The sequence below is a fragment of the Diceros bicornis genome, chromosome 11 (genome assembly GCF_020826845.1).
Source record: "Diceros bicornis minor isolate mBicDic1 chromosome 11, mDicBic1.mat.cur, whole genome shotgun sequence".
Lineage (NCBI taxonomy): Eukaryota > Metazoa > Chordata > Mammalia > Perissodactyla > Rhinocerotidae > Diceros > Diceros bicornis.
The window spans coordinates 60,780,070-60,785,923 of record NC_080750.1 but is presented as its reverse complement, the minus strand read 5'-3'; the positions used below and the strand labels follow the sequence as shown (position 1 = coordinate 60,785,923).

At 37.8% G+C, this 5,854-nt stretch overlaps 1 protein-coding gene and 1 non-coding gene across 4 annotated transcripts in view; both read left to right on the top strand.

The window, feature by feature from the left end:
* The first annotated feature begins 151 nt into the window (after positions 1 to 151).
* The window catches only part of FBXO8 (F-box protein 8), a 48,481-nt gene continuing 42,778 nt past the window's right edge, over positions 152 to 5,854 (top strand). For 2 of the 3 annotated variants that reach the window (XM_058550374.1, XM_058550375.1), the window contains exon 1: positions 262 to 576. The gene's annotated coding sequence lies outside the window, so the exon portion shown is untranslated. Of the gene's footprint in view, positions 234 to 261; positions 577 to 5,854 lie in introns of those variants that run through there. The other variant, XM_058550373.1, reaches the window with a different exon arrangement.
* On the top strand, positions 4,080 to 4,186 carry LOC131411647 (U6 spliceosomal RNA). The gene has a single exon (XR_009221628.1). It is a non-coding gene; the product is annotated as a U6 spliceosomal RNA (small nuclear RNA).

The window sequence follows — 5,854 nt, the reverse complement described above, 5'->3', positions numbered from 1 at the left end:
CTCGTTCAGTCGGCCAGTCAGGCTGCTGCAGGTTGAGGTGCGCTGAATTCGGAGGGCTCCCGTGCTGTGTCTGGTATTCTCACAGCTGGCACCTCCACCGTCGTGAACAAGTTTGGACCGGCTTCTCCATGGCCTGGGCACCAGTTCCCGGCTGAGCCATTTTCTTTTTGGCTCAAAGCCCCCGCCCAGAGGCCGATTCGTCGCGGCGGCGGTGGGGATCGCAGGTCGCTCAGGTACAAGCGTCAGCCTAGATATTTCCGGGCTTTTGCCACTTTTCTCTGTACACTCCTACTTTTCTTCTCGGAAATAAAGACAGCCGGTGGTTGCCAGTTGGCAGAAACTTGCCAACCAGCAAGAGTTGGAACCAATGACAGTGCAAGGCGTCTTGAGTGACGGCGGTGATGGCTTATTAAAATGAGGACTCTGTGTCAAGAGGCGGGAGTAGGTGTGTTTCTTGTGTTTCTAGGCCATTGGAGTATAGGTCAGTTTGGGACCCCAGGTAGTGACTCAGCTTGTTTCCGAAATGAAGCCGAGAAACCGCAAGGATTACCCTCTTGTCCAAGTGTTGCTTTTCAGGTAGAGTGGGTTTTTGTTGTTTTTGCGTGGGTTTTTTTTTTTTGGTGCATAGGCACAGTTTTCGGTTCTTTACATACTTTCTCGTAATGTGAATGCAAACACAATACAGTTAAGGTCACGGTGGATTGCCAGTTGCTTCAGCCGTCAAACTTTGGTTATAAATTCGGTGAATTCTTAGTTTGTCGTCTGTTTCTTTCTCTGTGACTGGACTCTAGTTTCTTAACATGGTGGGTGCTCAATTAAATGTTGTTATTTGGATGATATTACATAAATGAATCCCAATCCTCAGCATTTAAGTGGTTTGTTTTATTTTTAGGCTTTGTATGTATTTAGTAATTTATTAATTGAGTCTACTTGTTTTAACAAGTGGAATTTTTATTTTCAAGGATCCTAGGTGTTTCTCTCCAAATCAATATATCCTTATCTTTATTACTACAGAGTGAAGCTTACTTATGTTTTCATTTCAACGTTCCTTCTCCTTCTTTTAATGTTTGGATTTTGGTAACCGTATTTCTGAGATAGCAGGGTTTTTTCCCCCGCTAAGAAAATGGTTTAGAAAATTGAGCAGATCTCAGATGGAAGAATAAATTTTATTCTATTTTTCAGGTTGAGTAGGAAACTTCCCGTTTTTATCAAGTTAACTCGACAATTTGTCTTATGAGATACTATACTAGTTATCTATTGCTGAGTAACAGATTACCTCAAAACTTAGCTTAAAACAACAAACATTTATTATCTCACAGTCGCTGTGGGTCAGAAATTCGGGAGCAGCTTAGCAGAGCACCTATGACTCAAGGTCTTTCATGAGGTGGTAGTCAAGCTGTGATCTCATATGAAGGCTCCACCCAGGGGGAGGAGGATCCATTTCCAAGTGCACTTTCATGGTTGTTGGCAGGCCATGAACTTGTGGTGGCAAGTTCTCCACACGTGGGGTTCTCCATAGGACTGCCTCACAGTATGACAGCTGGCTTCCCCTAGGGTGAGCAATCAGCAACGAAGACTCTCTATAGTCTGTTATAACCTGATCTGCCTTATTGTATTTGTTAGAAGTGAGTCAATAAGTCCAACTCAAAATCATTGGAGAGAGGATTATACAAGGGCATAAATCCCAGGGTGCAAGGATCTTTGAGGGCCGTCTTAGAGGCCGCCTAACACAGATACTCTGGCTAATAACTTTTAGGAGTTAATAGGTAGAAATAATTGAGCAAAAACGCATCCTACAGAAATGCGGTCAGACAAGGAGAAATGACCGATTGTAAAGAAATAACCATATACAAGCATTATCTCTCTCGGTAAAGGTTTTTTTTTTTTTTTTTTTTTTTGTCTTTTTTTCCTACTAATTATCTGAAGAAAGGCTTATTATTTTTCTTGGGAAACTGCCTGAGGGATGATGTGTCTGAGGAATATTTGTGTGTTTAGGGTATACGTGAGCAGAGTATCTCACAACTGGAGACTATTCCTTACCTATTGCCATTTTATATGGTTGAAATTGTTATCAAAATAAACATGAGCAAAGATAGCTTTTAAGGAGGAAAGAAGTTAGGAAAAGCTAGAAGGAAGGCTTCCTAGATTAGAAAGAATGCAGGTCAGTGGCAGTCTTTATGTTGGTATGGGATCAAATAGGGATGGGAGAGGTCTGTCTTAGAATAGAAATGTGTCTTGTATGTCTGTTCGTAAGCGTTAATAGGTGGCAGGTACCATCTTTCAGCATTACCTAGCCGTTTGTCACCAGCACAGCTTTTGTTAGTGAACCATGTAAGCTGATTGGAAATTAAAGCCCTCAGGGTTTATTGTGACACTGTTTTGGCCGTGATCCACTGTAAAATTGCCTATGCTGCTTCTAGATTTGAAAGATGTTGTAAATCTTTATCTGTTAGTAAAGTATTATTCAAGTGTATCTTTTATACTTCAGGTGCTTAACAGGAGCCTGAATGTGTCAATTCTCAAATGGTAAATTTGGCTTTTAAATCAGGGCTCCCTATCAGGTTGACATATTTCATTTATAGTAGGTTACAGCCAATAAACTAATGTAGTTTTGGGCCCTTAGATGTCTGCAAAATTTTAAGCAGATGCTTGAGAGAATAACACAATTGAAATACTTCTACCCACAAAATATCTTATGGTAATAACTGCTAGGTAAGCTAAAACATGCATCCTAATTTATTATATATGATCAGTTTAATAGGGAATGTTTGTGCTTTTGCATAGATTAAAAGATAGTAATTTTCTTCATTTCACAATATAAAAACATCGAATTACCAAGAGATTATCTTTTCTTTGATCACAGTGCATTGAGATTAGTCATTAAAATTATGATTTTATTACTTAACCAGCTGCTGTGTACAACTATTTTTTTTTCTACATCTTGATTCAAATTTGGAAACTGAGGCTAATCTCTTGGCTGGCCTGTGATAAAACATCAAAATGGTTAATACTGAAGTCTATGAAATATACATCTAACTCATGTTGCTTTTTCGTTGAATTATTTTACTTAATATTGTAAAACAACTTTAATGAAATACACCTACTACAAATTTATGTTCCGTGTTTCTTTATTTTTTCTCATAGTTTTGTTTTCCTGACTAATTTATTGACATAGATTCTAAAATAAGATGAAAACATCCTGACTTGAATAAGTTTAAATCATATTTGGGGCTAGTACTTTGTTGATAGAGAGATGAGAAAAGATATTTGTGGTTTCAAGTTTAGGCAGCAGGTTTGGGGAGTTTAGCTCTGTCATCAGCAGTTCCTGTATTCTTCAAGAATAGATTCCGTAGGAAGCTATTTGAATGAAGGAACAAGATTTAGCAAGTGAGCCACGCTTGGAGAGCCCTTATCTGCTCATATCGAGTAGTGATTTGTAGAAGTTATGAACATGGGGGAAAAGAGAGATGGAAAAGACAGATACTATATATACACATACATACACACCCATCTCTGTCACCTCTTCATTTTATTTATTTTTTTAGGATTTTTTTTCTTATTTTATTTTTATAGAATCATAGAATTTTATAACTAAAGGATACCTTAGGGATCATCAAGTTTAAAACCCTTGTTTTACAGGTGAGGAAATTGAGACTTTAAAATGTGACTTGCCTAATACAACCAGTTAAGAGAAGGAGCCTGAATAAATCTATGTTTAGTGTTAGTCTCTTTTCATTGTTAGACATTTTCTCATCTCATTTCTGACTTCCCTTGTATTTCAGGCTGCCCTTAATATTTATTTTACTTTAATACCTTGTTTTATTTGTATAAAAACAATTCAGTGAGAATTACATTTTTTGTTTTGTTTTGCTTTTTAATTCCACAACTTGCATTGGAATGGCCATTGTGGTTAGTGGGCGTTGAGTGTGGTGTGCCCCAAGGAGGTGGGTTGGAATATGCTGCCGTAGCAGCTGCTGATTACAATTGGGTTGAGTAAGTAGTGCAGTTAAGTAAGAACCAGTGTGATTAAAAATAATGCTAGTGAGAAGTGTGATACATTTATTTTATTTAAAAGTTAAGTGCTCGCTTCGGCAGCACATATACTAAAATTGGAACGATACAGAGAAGATTAGCATGGCCCCTGCGCAAGGATGACACGCAAATTCGTGAAGCGTTCCATATTTTTAAGACCCTGAATAGCTAAAGGAATCCTGAGAAAAAAGAACAAAGCTGGAGGTATCACACTCCCTGATTTCAAAATATACTACAAAGCTGTAGTAACCAAAACAGCATGGTACTGGCACAAAAACAGACACACAGATCAATGGAATAGAATCGAAAGCCCAGAAATAAACCCACACATCTATGAACAGCTAATCTTTGACAAAGGAGCCAAGAACATACAATGGGGAAAAGAAAGTCTCTTCAACAAATGGTGTTGGGAAAACTGGATAGCCATATGCAAAAAAATGAAAGTAGACCCTTACCTTACACCATACACAAAAATTAACTCCAAATGGATTAAAGACTTGAATGTAAGACCTGAAACTGTGAAAGTTCTAGAAGAAAACATAGGCAGTACGATCTTCGACATCGGTCTTAGCAACATCTTTTCAAACACCACATCTGACCGGGCAAGAGAAACAATAGAAAAAATAAACAAATGGGACTACATCAAACTAAAAAGCTTCTGCACAGCAAAGGAAACCATCAACAAAACGAAAAGACAACCTAACAATTGGGAGAAGATATTTGCAAACCATACATCTGATAAGGGCTTAATCTCCAAAATATATAAAGAACTCATGCATCTCAACAACAAAAAAACTACCAACCCAATTAAAAAATGGGCAAAAGACCTGAACAGACATTTCTCCAAAGAAGATATACAGATGGCCAACAGACACATGAAAAGATGTTCAAAATCACTAACTATCAGGGAAATGCAAATCAAAACTACAATGAGATATCACCTCACGCCTGTCAGAATGGCTATAATTAACAAGACAGGAAACAACATGTGTTGGAGAGGTTGTGGAGAGAAGGGAACTCTCATACACTGCTGGTGGGAGTGCAAACTGGTGCAACCACTATGGAAAACAGTATGGAGATTCCTCAAAAAATCAACGATAGAACTACCATATGATCCAGCTATTCCACTGTTGGGTATTTATCCAAAGAACTTGAAAACACCAATTTGCAAAGATACATGCACCCCTGTGTTCATTGCAGCCTTATTCACGATAGCCAAGACTTGGAAGCAACCTAAGTGCCCATCAAGGGACGAATGGATAAAGAAGCTGTGGTATATATACACAATGGAATACTACTCAGCCATAAGAAACGACGAAATCCAGCGATTTGTGACAACATGGATGGACATTGAGGGTATAATGCAAAGTGAAATAAGTCAGAGGGAGAAGGTCAAATACCGTATGATTTCCTTCATTAAGTAGTAGATAATAACAACAATAAACAAACACATAGGGACAGAGATTGGATTGGTGGTTACCAGAGGGGAAGGGGGGAGGGAGGAGGGTGAAAGGGATAATTCGGTACATGTGTGTGGTGATGGGTTGTAATTAGTATTTTGGTGGTGAACATGATGTAGTCCATGCAGAAATAGAAGTACAATGATGTACACCTGAAATTTTTACAATGTTAAAAACCAATGTTACTGCAATAAACAAAAAATTAAAAAAAAAAAAAAAAAAGTTAAAACAGTGGAACATTTCTTGCAAAACAAGCCGAATTAAATAAGCCTAAAATTCTCAGCTTTTTGGTTACATTTAAATGACATGTTTTAATTTTTACATTTGTTTAGATGCCATTTGGTAACACTCATTATAGAATC